Here is a 13,302-nt window from a genome sequence, read left to right as displayed (position 1 = left end):
TAATCGGTGATATCAGTGTATGTATACATGTTCTTCAACATAATCACAAATAGTGACAAATTTTGTAATACTTCTCCTGTAGTGCCATATATAATGGTTCCACTACTAGGAAACATTGATATTTTAATTAAAATTCCAATGGGATGTGTTGCAGTTGGACGTCTAGAAATACAACATGAATCAACAAATTCCATTGGTGCTCACACACACACACACACACACACACACACACACACACACACACACACACACACACACACACACACACACACACCATTAATCATACAATGGCCCATAAATGATCAAAAGTGGATGATGATGGGATGATTAGTAGGAGTCGGTGTAGTGTGATCACTACCAATGATACCTGTGACTCCAGATCTGGATGTAAACATCAATCCCCAACAGTGAACATCCTCTAGCCTAACAGAAACATAACAAAGAGAAACGGTGACATGTTATATATGCGACCAAATTTTGGAAAATCACCCATATGGGCGTGTGTGAAACAATTAGAATTTCCATGTTTAGTAGGTTGCTAATAAGAGCAGGGTACAGCTTTAAAAATATTTCAAGAATTTTCTTGTAATTAAAGGTATTGAGGATGGCTTAAAACCATAAACAAGTACATTTGCCTTGTAAAGTTTGTGATTTGATTATTAATTATTTTAGGTGTCAAATGCGCCCATATGGGTGATTTTCCAAAATTCAGTCACATATTTACTTTGATATTCTTCTTCATCACTTGACCAAAAGTGTCATTATAGCATTGAACTGTAAAACATTTAAATAACAGAAGATGGATACTATATTGTACACATCCAACCCCCCATGACTGCTGTCTACGACATATCATGTGCTAATGTCACTGGACAGTGTACTACTGTGATGGTATGGACATTAGTTTTTATAGGAGTGCATGAGGCTTCCATATGCGTATTGGTCATCTTAACTAATTATTTTAGTTGTCCTTTACATGTCAATATGCCTCATTGCATGGCAAACAAAGAATATTGTTGACATTGCATAAGTTACTACAAGATTATTCTACGAGGTTGTACTCTCCACAAGATATCATCACTATAGATCAACATAAGGTGTTAAGTAACATTCCACACAACACTATATGTACATCCTCTGCTAGGTGCACAGGTTAGGGTTAAAGTTGTGCTATTCCTGTTACATACGTAAAATATCTTATAGAACAAATAAACACAACCTATTAATGTAAAAGTGTGGATATGGTTTATAAGTACATAAGGTTTAGTAAACTGTTAATCGGTATGGCTTTAAAATATGAGCACATTAAAATATTATCCATACAACAGCACCTCGGACAACTGGACATACTAGTTATGCATCAGTAAACAATGTCACCTGAACACTGTTATTGTACGTACTAGAACAAATGTGATAGTTTCATAGAATAAGATTAAGAAATGTTATAGACTATTGAAATATAGATACACTGTTAATGGTAACCAGATGCCAGTCTAGCTAATCTACCAAGTATATGTGACTGGGTTGGATTTTAGTATTTGAATTAAGTGATAATAGAGTACTCACAAATACTAGCTACTTGTAGTCATATACTCATGTGGAATGTCTTATACCAGACCTTAAGCGGTTTATAATGTTTTCAAGCAACAGCAACATGACGATACACACAAGTACTAATATTAGTGTCCCTGACTAGCATTGTGCATTAAATTACACCAATCAAACTCTACAGTCTTCATGGTCATCATGACATAATACATTTGTTTCTGCAAAAACACACACATGGAAAAGTACTGAGATGTCAGGATTTGTAAGTTTTTAATCTGCTACAGCTCAGCATGTGATCCAACAACATATGCACATGTTATATAAAGCAATTCATACCTCCAAGATTGTCTACAAAAACAGTCACCCAGGTTTTCCTGCCATTTTGGATAGATTTTTCATGAGCTTGGATGCTCACAAAGGGAGGGGATTGAGTGAATACTAGTATGCTAAAACGAAAGAGTAAGCCACATGAAGTATCACCAGGCTGAATTATGGTCTTTCAAGACCTACTAGAACATAAAGAAAAGTACAAGTTATTTGTCTGGTGAGCTGAAGACAACCTGATAAGACGTCATCACCTCAAAATGGTGTTCATCTTCAGGCATCATAGCATTGTCTGGAGATAGCAACCCCTAAAAGCAGACTTATTAACTATGGAATCCAATTTATTAGTGAAGGGAAAAGTCTGTGCTAACAAATAAGTTGATTTTGTGTACATGTACAGGCCAATCCTATCACATACTAACACAATTCCTCTTGTATGAACCTCTATGATAACAGTTATTAACAGGACAGCTTAAGTTTTGCCATGCCATTAGACCAACTGGTTATAATAGCTACGTACAAGCTTGTACTGTGTTGAGTGAAAACAGCAAACCATATACAACAAAACATATACATGTACATTGCCCAAATTAATGGATAGAAAGAAGCAAAAGATTGATTTAAGAATCACTTTTTTTCCACAGAATTTTGCGCTTGAACATACACAATGATATAACCCAAGCTCATATAACATACAGAGAGAAACTTTGGTTGAGGAAAAATTTGGCAAATATCACCGTCATATTTGCCAAAAGTTTACAGTATGCTATGCACACAGGAAATAGCAAAGTCATTCATAACTATCACAATGTAGACTAGACACCTGATGTCTTAATAGTGTAATATCAAAAATTTAATTAGACACAATGATAATTGAAGGGTACTGACGTCAAAATTTTATTGGTATTGAAAATGACGAGATCACAACACGACTTGCAGGCTCATAGTTTAAGAACATTTTGGAATATTACTTGTAGAATCATGGAGTAATTATTTAAAGTAATTACTTAATTACTTTAAATTATACATTTTAGAATATTACTTGTATTTAAGTTAGTCACTTTAGCATAATAGCATGTTATTCTTAGTTACGGACATTTCTGAGATACGGACAGTAGTGTGTACCAGACCGCCCGGATAAGAGAGGTTCCACTGTATGGTAATACACAATATTTGACCAAAGGAGTGTCTTATAGCAATGCACCTTCCCAGTTGCATATGGAAATTCAGTTGCGGGATACTAATGATGTGTGTTAGCTCAAGGTGTATACTCTTGCCAATTTCAGGGCTCAAGTCCAAAATGTAGAACTATGGGAAGCAACAGAAACCATTAATGGTAGATGAAATGATTTTCTCCTCCTCCACACAGTGAAGTGTCACCAGCCAGACTGGGATCTTTGCAGGAAAAGCATGTTCCAACTTATAGATACAAATAAAGTAATAGCCCACCAAACAGTAAGTGCTTAAAACATTCCGAGAGACATCTTGCATTGTAAACTATTCACCATTACATAGAATATAAAATAAATTCTGATATGAGCTGAGTGATATCAATGTAGAATCCAGACATGATGAAAAGCAAATCAATTAGGATGACTACACCAAGCCACACAATACAAACACTACCATATTATCTACTCACCCACCCACCACACTCATGGAGAGGATCACCATATTTAAGATGAGTGCTACAGCTGAGCTACAGCTGAAAGTGATCTGTATCTTCACTATCAATAGTCAATGGCCCAGTTAATTATACCACACCAGTTGCTAGGTATAAACACACCAGAGGTGATACCATTGAATAATTGAAGCATTTAAATTGGTCTACCAAGATGGCTATTACTCATATAAATTGGTAGCATTACCTAAAATATCACAGGAATTGCTACAGAGACAACATCACCATGCAGATATTGTTGGCTATAAACACCAAGTCAAGTACGTAAAGTCCCATAGGATATTATGTTATTCACAATTACCTGAAATGAATGGCTTCATGATAAGCATCATTTCAAAAGTATGAAGAAAATTGTATCAAATTTGATTGGCTTTTAAATATTCATTTCACAGATAATCTTCAACTTACAATACACTACTTAGAGAATTTCATACCTACATACCATATTGATAATTCAGAATAATGACAATAATGTATAGCTAAAGTAAGCTCCAAGCATAGCTTGGGTGTATCTCACTGAGGCCATTGTTGAAGATGACCAAATTACTGAGTTACAATAATGAACAACTATACTTACATTGAAACTTAGTCAGTGCATGTATGCGGCAATTTTTCCTTTATTTAACAGCCTGGTAGCTGCAGTTTCCCAGTGTGTCCATGATATACCTAATCAACAGTTCATCTATATGATTGTACTCCTATATACATATTCATACCATATCATCAGGAAATGTATGATCTTGCAGTTATACACTGCAGGCATTAGCTACCATTAATAGCAGTGGTTAACAGTTCTAGCTTGATTTTGAACTGTGCAATAAGGTAATGTAGTGTCACTCAGGGCTTTGTGGATTTTAGTCAACTAGCTACTCTAATAGAGCAGTCAGTCACTCTAATACTGCAGTCATGTAATAAAACAGTCATGCAGATGCACCTAAGCTGTAACAGTTCTATCAACGTAAGCAGCTAAAATCCCTTTCAAGTAAACTCCTGATGTTCTTCCACTCTCCACTACCAATGAAAATGAATAGTTACAATGTTGTACATTTTTGTGTTATAACTATTAAACATCTTACAGCTTCTGGGGGCTGCACTTCAGACCCCTCCACTATCAATATTCGTCAGTAATACCACACCAGTTGCAAGTAAAAACACACAGTTTTAGCCTACTGATGGTGATTCCACTGAATAGTTGAGGTATTTGATCTACCAACATGGCTACTGTCTCATCATTTGGCTAGAATTTCTACTTCAACGCAATGATGTGCTCCAGTAAAATTGTTAACACAATTAGTTCATACATAAATTGTTACTGAGGCAATATCACCAACCAGACATTGCTGGTTACAGACACCATGTAGATTGCTCAGGTGTTGACACAGAAATCCTGTAGCTAGGATATGTAGCTAGGATACTATGCTACTCACAATTAGCTACCTGATTTGACAGTGTCATTCAAAAATAGGTAGAAAATGCTTTAAATTTCATTTCATGGTTAATTGACTATAATGATACACCAATAAGAGACTCCACATCTACTACGTGGATAAATCTTTATCAGAGTAACACTAGCATAATTGAGTCATACTTTAACTACATTGTCACCACAATAAAGTGGTGGACTTATTATTGCACTGACCTATCAATTTTTCATGTCCCACCTCACTACCCCACGGTTATATAGGGCAAGGGTACTTGATAATTCTAGTGACAGATTTCCCAGCTACAGTACTGGGGCAAAGAAGCTCAGTCAAACTCCCACTATGCATGTCTCCACATCCTAAGCAAGGTTTTTATAAGGGATTTGATCAATCTGTATAAAACAATTTTTGGCCCACTAAACTTCTGTTGTAAAAAGCCCTATGTAGGACAAGACATAGATATGAAATCTTCATGTCAGTATATGGGACCCACAGAGGTTGACATTGATAAGTGCATAAAAATGTCAATGCTGAGTGAAGCTCATGTTTGCAAGAGGTATAAATACAAGACTTACATGAATGCTTTGAATTGTAGTTGTAGGTCTACACTTTCACAATGGAATAAACACATTAGTCACATCATGGCCTTACATACTGCAAATGGTACCATTACATTGAACCTCTGTTAACACTTGTTAACACTGATTAACAGCTTTGACTTCGTTTTGAACTGTGGAATATACTGTGATCACTGAACAATACATGGTGTTAAAACTTTGCTAACATAGACCTTACATGTTATCTATGGAAGACTAGCATAAATTCACCAAATACTCACTTCACTAGAAGACTATCATCAGTCTTCCATACTAGGGAAAGCTTCACTGTTATCAAACACTACTCCAATATGGAGACTGAGGATGATCCTCTGATACACAGAGAGAGTAGAATATGGTACAAATCAATGATCATTACTATCACATTATTCCAGTAACAATACAAACATGGAATACCTTTTCACAGTATCAGTGTTTGATTTAAGGTAGCATGCATGGGCTTTATTTGATATGACATGTTAGATGTGCTATGCATATAAGGCTGGTATTGCTTGCTCTCATTGTGTTCTGTTAATAATGTCTTGGACCTTGGGCATTAGTAACAACTGTGACACAAGAGTTTATGACAAGGTTGTAACTACTGGGTTACATTCGGCACAATACATCAGTGTAGTTGCTAAAAGTTCACAGTATACACAATTCCATGGTATTGTATATGTACATAACACTATTGTATTAAAATACTGATGAGATGATGCACAATCACATTTCACTTAACACAGGTATAGAATAGTCATCCTTTCTACATACTTTACAACTGAAACCTCTTTTATAATGGCTACCTGCCTGGTGTTGTGCAGGTCAAGGCTTCTTATATTATAGAGACTAGATGTTCAATTCACATAACTCATAGTTCATGCATACTGTATACCGTATTCTGTTGCAGCCTTTGATTGTAACATCAACAATATGATGTGAGACCACCATTCAAATTAATTGTAATTGTTTCATTATCAATTCAGTACATTTTTGTACAATCAGTATGTTACAGCACATTCAACAACTGGCACATGATGGCTAAGGGTATATGACCAATACTCAATACATGAACATGCCTCACTATCAACATATAACTGAACACTTATTACAAGTAATGTGTTTATCAGCCAGTATTCTGATACGTAGTTTAATGTTGTAATTGCATCGTCACTGATTGAGACTCTGTTTGTTGGTGTAAAGAGACTTAGTCACTATGGAGTCTAATGAGGAACTACATGATAGTACCATTGATACCTGATCTACCACCTACGTATTAATGCACATCTATTACTTAAACACACATCACCAGTGACTCAATCACCAAGTGTGGGTATCATCGGTCATGTGTATAAGTGTACACACTGTAATGAAACCTTTAGGTACATATGTATTCCTCCTTACTTAGCAACAAAATTAAAGCTTTTAGAGACATTTGATTTTAGCTGGATACTATCTTCAACTGCAAATTTACAGGATTCCCTTGTAATATAACACTTCAAGTAATACTGGCTATAAACAAAGTAACTGTTGATTACAACATTCCTGAGTTTCTCAGAAGAGTATCAAGGCACTAACCTCACCACAAGCTCAACATCTCACACTTCACTGACTAAACACATTTTCAGTTAACATATTGTTCATATATTCCTTAAAGCTGATGCAATCAGTTTTTTGACATGTCAGAATGTGACCATTCCAGGTTGGAATTCAGAAGAATCAAAAGCAAAGATTCCACACTACCTCAATTACTACATCTCAGCAGGAGATGTAACTAGACTAAGGATAAGTCAACTTGTTTGCATGGGTGGTGTTGAAAGGTGCAAGAGATGACAGTGGCATCCATTTGCTAAATATATAGTCCACCAGGGAGGGAGCTAAAAAAGTGACAATGTGGTTAAGGAGTATCATACATTTTTTATTAAACACATGTTCTTGTATTAAAAGTGAGCTGTATCAAGTTACAGAGAAAAGTCTAGTTACATGACACACACAAGTAAGCCGGACAGAAAGCATCACTACGACAATATTACTAGAGTATTGCTAATGGATATAGGACTAAATGATTATACTGGAGTAATAAATGCTATTTTCTTAGTACCTCGTTGCACATTCTGAACACAACAAAACAAAAACTGTTCACACAATTGACAAAGTAAGGAATAGAGTGCCTCCTAAATAAATACACACTTTAAGCTTTGAGCACATCAGGGTTATGGTAGTAATAACCTCACAAAGAATTTCCTGGGTTGTGACTCCTGTTGCAGTCTACATTTTCAGTGAGCACACATGATAGATCATATCGTGTGCATGGGCATCCATAATGTTTGACCAGATAAGGGAAAACTCTCTAACATACTTTCCATTTAGCTATATAATTATGGGAAACACATCAAATATTTCAGTTGTGTGATGCTGTTGATGTGTGTTATAGCTCAGTGAGTACACTTGTCAATCTCTTGCCAGTCCAAAAGCATTGAAGACATGGTCATAATCTACTAACTTCATCTAGGATTTCATTCATTGTGCAAATAAGAATTCCGGTAAAAATGTTAACACAATTAGTTCATATGGTAGAGACAACATCACCAGACATTACTGGCTACAAACATCAGGTCATGTACTGTACACAGAAATCCTGCAGGACATTTTGCTATCCACAATTACCTGAAATAAGTGACGTCATGACAAACGTCATTCCCTAATTACGTAGAAAATGTATCAAATTTCATTGGCTACTTTTATTGTTTCATTTCATGGTTAATCTTCAACCAACAAGAAGAATCGAATAGTCTCAGTAATTGGGTCACCTTCAACATTTACCTCAATAACTATTAATGAGGTCATGAAAATACATTTTAGCTATGCTTAGAGCTTCACATTGTTACAATAATGAGATGATCCCTCATTGTATGTAGTACAGTTCTACCTTACACAATGGTATAAACACATCAGGTGAAAATGGTCTTACCATTACACTGAACCTACTTGTCCTCCCCCCAAATTTCTGAAACTGTATGGAACAATAAGTAACCTGAACAATGATGTTAGGGCTTTGTTAATATGAAAATTTTCTTAACATGTGCCACACTAATGGATGGAGGATGGGTGCTATAGCTGAAGTTGATTCTTCATCTGTATTATCAATATAATCAAGAGTACATAATAAAAATAGGGAGGGAGAGTGTCTAACTAGGACACCTTCAGCCAAAATCACTGCGTATTATAGACAATCCACACATTGGTAGAGCAAAAGCTTTACGTTATTCAATACTTATCAACAGCACTCAACACCTATCAACAGATCTCTATCATCAGTTAAAGTGTTAATTTGTTCAAAGATCATTGTCTATTCAATAATACGCAGTGATTTTGTACAGGCTGTATTGGCAGTTAGACACTCTCCCTCCCTATTTTTATTATGTACTCTTGATATAATTATATTCATTGGCCAAGTATAGTATTGTTATACCACGTCAGTTGTCAACACATTTGACATACCAATGGTGATTTCACTGGATAGTTGATCCTATAACTGACAGCACTAAGCATATTCATAATCTGATGATGTTACCTGGTATAGAGTTTCATATCATCACTTTATGTATTTACCTTTCCAGTATTCCAGGAAAATATTAGTTCATACATAACAGAGACAACACCGCCAGACATTACTGGTTATAGACGACACCAAATCAGCATTTATCAAGTGCTGCACACAAAGGCTCCATAGATCATTATGTTACTCATAGTTACTTAGTTATAGGAGCTTACTTTAGCTACATTGTCTCAATAATGAAGTGGTCTTGTTAATGAGGTCAATGCCAAGTGGAGCTTCAATGTATTGCATGTAAATTTGCACTGAAATTCTGTCAACAATTAGGTGTAGGTTATTGATTCTACAGCTCTACCTTCCACAATGGTATAAATAAATTAGGTGATAAATGCATCATGGCCTTGCAAACTGCAAGTGCTACCATTGTCATACAGTAAGCCTTAATTAACAAGTGCAAGAAAAAATTAGGAATTTTCCATATGAGTAGGGACTGCAGCAATAAAAAGCACTGAAACAAGCCACTGAGACAAAACACAACTGAATGATTGCATTTTAATCCCTACTTTAACCATACATCATAGCAGGTTAAAGTAGGGATTAAAATGCAATCATTCAGTTGTGTTTTGTCTCAGCGCTTTTTATTGCTACAGTCCCTACTCATATGGAATATTCCTAATTTTTTCTTGCACTTGTTTGTGTACTTTTTTTGTAAATTTTATTGAATAACCGTATTCTCGAAATACACAGCTAAACGTTCCTAAGGATGCTGATTTTTAACAAACCGCTTTAAACAACACATTACCCACAGAAGCATCTTTTCAACTGTTTTATAGTGTGTCTACAGTATTATTTTCCACTAATTCTTTCAACAAAGCCTCAGGGCTGCTCTTACTTTTAGTTTGCGTAAGTACGGGTCACGCCCACTTTCTAGACGATGAGATACGCGAGCCTATGAGGCCTACTATGGTGTTTTTCAGTTGTAGTACGCCTGAAAAGTGCTCTGGGAAAGCTACCCATAGAGTCTGTAGAGAGGCGCCATATACAACCGGTTTTTAAACTCAGAAAAGAAACCACCTTCGAGCCAAAGCAAACACTCTACTGAATCCTTATGCGTGTAGTGGCGATGTTGAACAGGCAGCAGCATATCCCGAGGTGTATCCCAACATTAAAATCATGTGCTTGCTACAATTATGCTACACGTTTATTCCAATATGTTGGGGCGCTGTGGTGTGCGTGCTTTGATGGAAGCCGTACCCGGCATGAGAGATGGCTAGTCTCGCGTGGCCAGACCCTTTCCGCGCAGCCGCTTATCGATTGGAAATTATAAGCGCCGCGCTACAAGGTTATAATTTCCAATCGATAAGCGGCTGCGCGGAAAGGGTCTGGCCACGCGAGACTAAGAGATGGCCATGATAAAGAAGGATCAAAGATAAAACAGTAAGACAGTAGCGCACACATCGTAGGTATTTAATATTGTGAAAGGTTTTTCTCCACAAAATTCGAAGCATTTTCGCCAAAGAAGCAAGGATGTAGCTGTAGCCAGTTTTCCGCTACGCTTGACTGAACGCATCAGTGAGGCAGCTAGGCGGTGAGGCAGCTAGGCAGTGAGGCAGCTAGGCAGTGAGGCAGTAGAAAATTCCCTAAAATAATATATTTTTAAAATTTCGTAGCACCTCGTCGGAAATATTTCGGGTTGTTCTGAAGACACATTTGGGCTTGTTTATATCTGAACAATACTGTGAAATGGCCGTGAAGGATTTCTGAAGATGATTTTGGGTAGATTTTTCTTCGTGGACCACGCCCACACCATCATCCCTACTATACAGTAATATTGTACTGTATGATAATCATCACTAACAGCCCTACATTCTCATTATAATGCCTTGCACAATCCTTGTCATTGCAAATGAGTATATTCTGAAGAAATAGATAGGAAGCAGAGCATGGGAGCATTTTCAAATCAAACTATGTGACTGCTTTATTAGAGTATTTCAATCATTTGGTGTTTGGAAAATCCTATCTATGGGACAACACAGATAATTATCTTGAAAGCATTAGCAGATAACCATTTTCATATCATCCATATACAATTTTCTTGCTACTTTTTCAATGATCACTCATTGGGGAAGCATTAACACAGTAAGAAAAATGCCACTACAAGTCATCCAATTTGGAGCCACACTCACTTGAGTACTGATGAATACTGTTTGCCTGTATTACTGTATGTTTAATAAATCTATACAGTTAACTTTGGCTCCTGCAACTATAACATAGAAGCAATTCATAGTGCTCAAAATAAAAGTTTAGCATGTGCCTCAACTTTAATCCAGGTCACATCTGGGTCAAATTTGGGTCTGACCTGGATTGCTATCCTAGTCAGTAGTCAGTGGGTCATCTGGATCAGTGATGGTGATCTGATTTCAATATATATTTTCTCCACTCAAAAACAGCTTGGCTATAAAAATGCATGTCTATAAAAGTAAAACAAAAAATGGCAACCAAAAGGACTAATATCCAAGAATGATGGACCTTTATCACTGACTCGTATTTACATTCAAACACAAGAACACAAGTCCCTGACAAAGGTGCTTAGTTAAAACTTTAGTTAGGCCACTTATGTTTAATTTTACACTTCAGATCAGGGAAGTTACCTAGGGTAGTTCATTATTTAGAATCCATTATATACATGTGACTGTTTTATTAAAGCTGGTTGAATGCTCTATTAGATTATTTCGATCTGTTATTAATCACTACCCTACTATCTGAACTTCCCAATATGAGTTGGGTCATCAGCTTATCTAGTTATTCTTTCCATTTTGAGATGATGTCACAATTATGACCAAATTTGGGCAGTGAGGCAGCAATGTGAGAGGAGGATCTGAAACATAAAATCAACAACAAGTGGCCTTGGTTGTATTAGCATTTATTTTTGGCTGCTTAAGATATCAGCCTCTATTTTACTTCCATGGATACATCTCTTTTATAGCCAAGCTGTTTTTTGCATGGAGGATTTCTGTGAATTGAATGGTTTAATAATATACAAATGAATTTATTTACATGTTTGTGGCTGAAGGACTCATCTCCATCATCATCAGTTGGTATTTCAAGTTGGTAACAAGTCTCACTACCATTCTACCAATGAACTTCCCAAGCTGGAGCTTCAGTGCTAGATCTAGGATTTTAAAAGGGTGTTAAGATTAATAAAAAAATGTATAATAAGGTGTCTGAGTACATGCCTCCAGAAAATTTTGAGATTTTAAAAACTCTGAAATCAGAATTGGCTACTTTTAGTTAGCAATTACAACGAGCTAACTGTAGAACAAAAGTTGTTATTAATCTGTAGTTTTGATTGCTTTATTGTTAGAGTAGTCAGTCGACTGCTCTATTAGAGTATTGTGATTGTTTTTAATGCAGTGGTATATAAGAAGTTACATACATGCTACTGAAATACAGTGGTATAACCGGATATTTTGTTATAATAAATTGTCAATACAGCAATAACAAAGTTAGTTAGACTGCCATGAGCTAAATTTAAAAAGAGAGTTTCATCAGAAACCCACCTAGATCCACCACTGGACATGGATGTCGTCCTTGGAAGTATACGGGGAATTCTCTCAGGGAGGAACTGATAGCTAATAGACTATTTTTATTGTGTTGTAGAGAAATTAAGTAGCAACTTATAAAAAGCATGTGAATATTTTTTAGAGTGGCTGACTGCTCTATTAGAGCATTTTGATCTGTTGTACAAGCATTTATTGCCCAGAACACTACTTTTCCACCACCTATGCTCTCAACATGTGCTTGAATTTATTAGGATACTGGATGTCATCAAGATGCTGGCATGGAAGAGGTGGCTGTCATGTTTACCAGGTTAGAGATACTAAAGAAGAATTCATATTTTCTTGAAACGTTTACAATGTGCTCAAATGACAATGTCCTAAAAAGTGTGATCATACAGCTTTATAATTCAGATTTAAGGAAGAAGAAAATGATGGCTAACCAATTATATTAAGGCACGTGTGACAAAAAAGAGTTACCCTTCCTTCATATTAGGTGAATGATGTATAGAGGTATTGTTTGTGTGTGATATTGAGTTGAAGGCTTGTTGTACATCCATAAGCTGAGGTGTTAAAAATCTGAAAAACTGTTACTTGCTATAGTTTTCAAACTTATTTACTC

This window comes from Dysidea avara, chromosome 3, assembly GCF_963678975.1.
Source record: "Dysidea avara chromosome 3, odDysAvar1.4, whole genome shotgun sequence".
Classification (NCBI taxonomy): Eukaryota; Metazoa; Porifera; class Demospongiae; order Dictyoceratida; family Dysideidae; genus Dysidea; species Dysidea avara.
Note: the sequence above shows the minus strand (reverse complement) of the source record.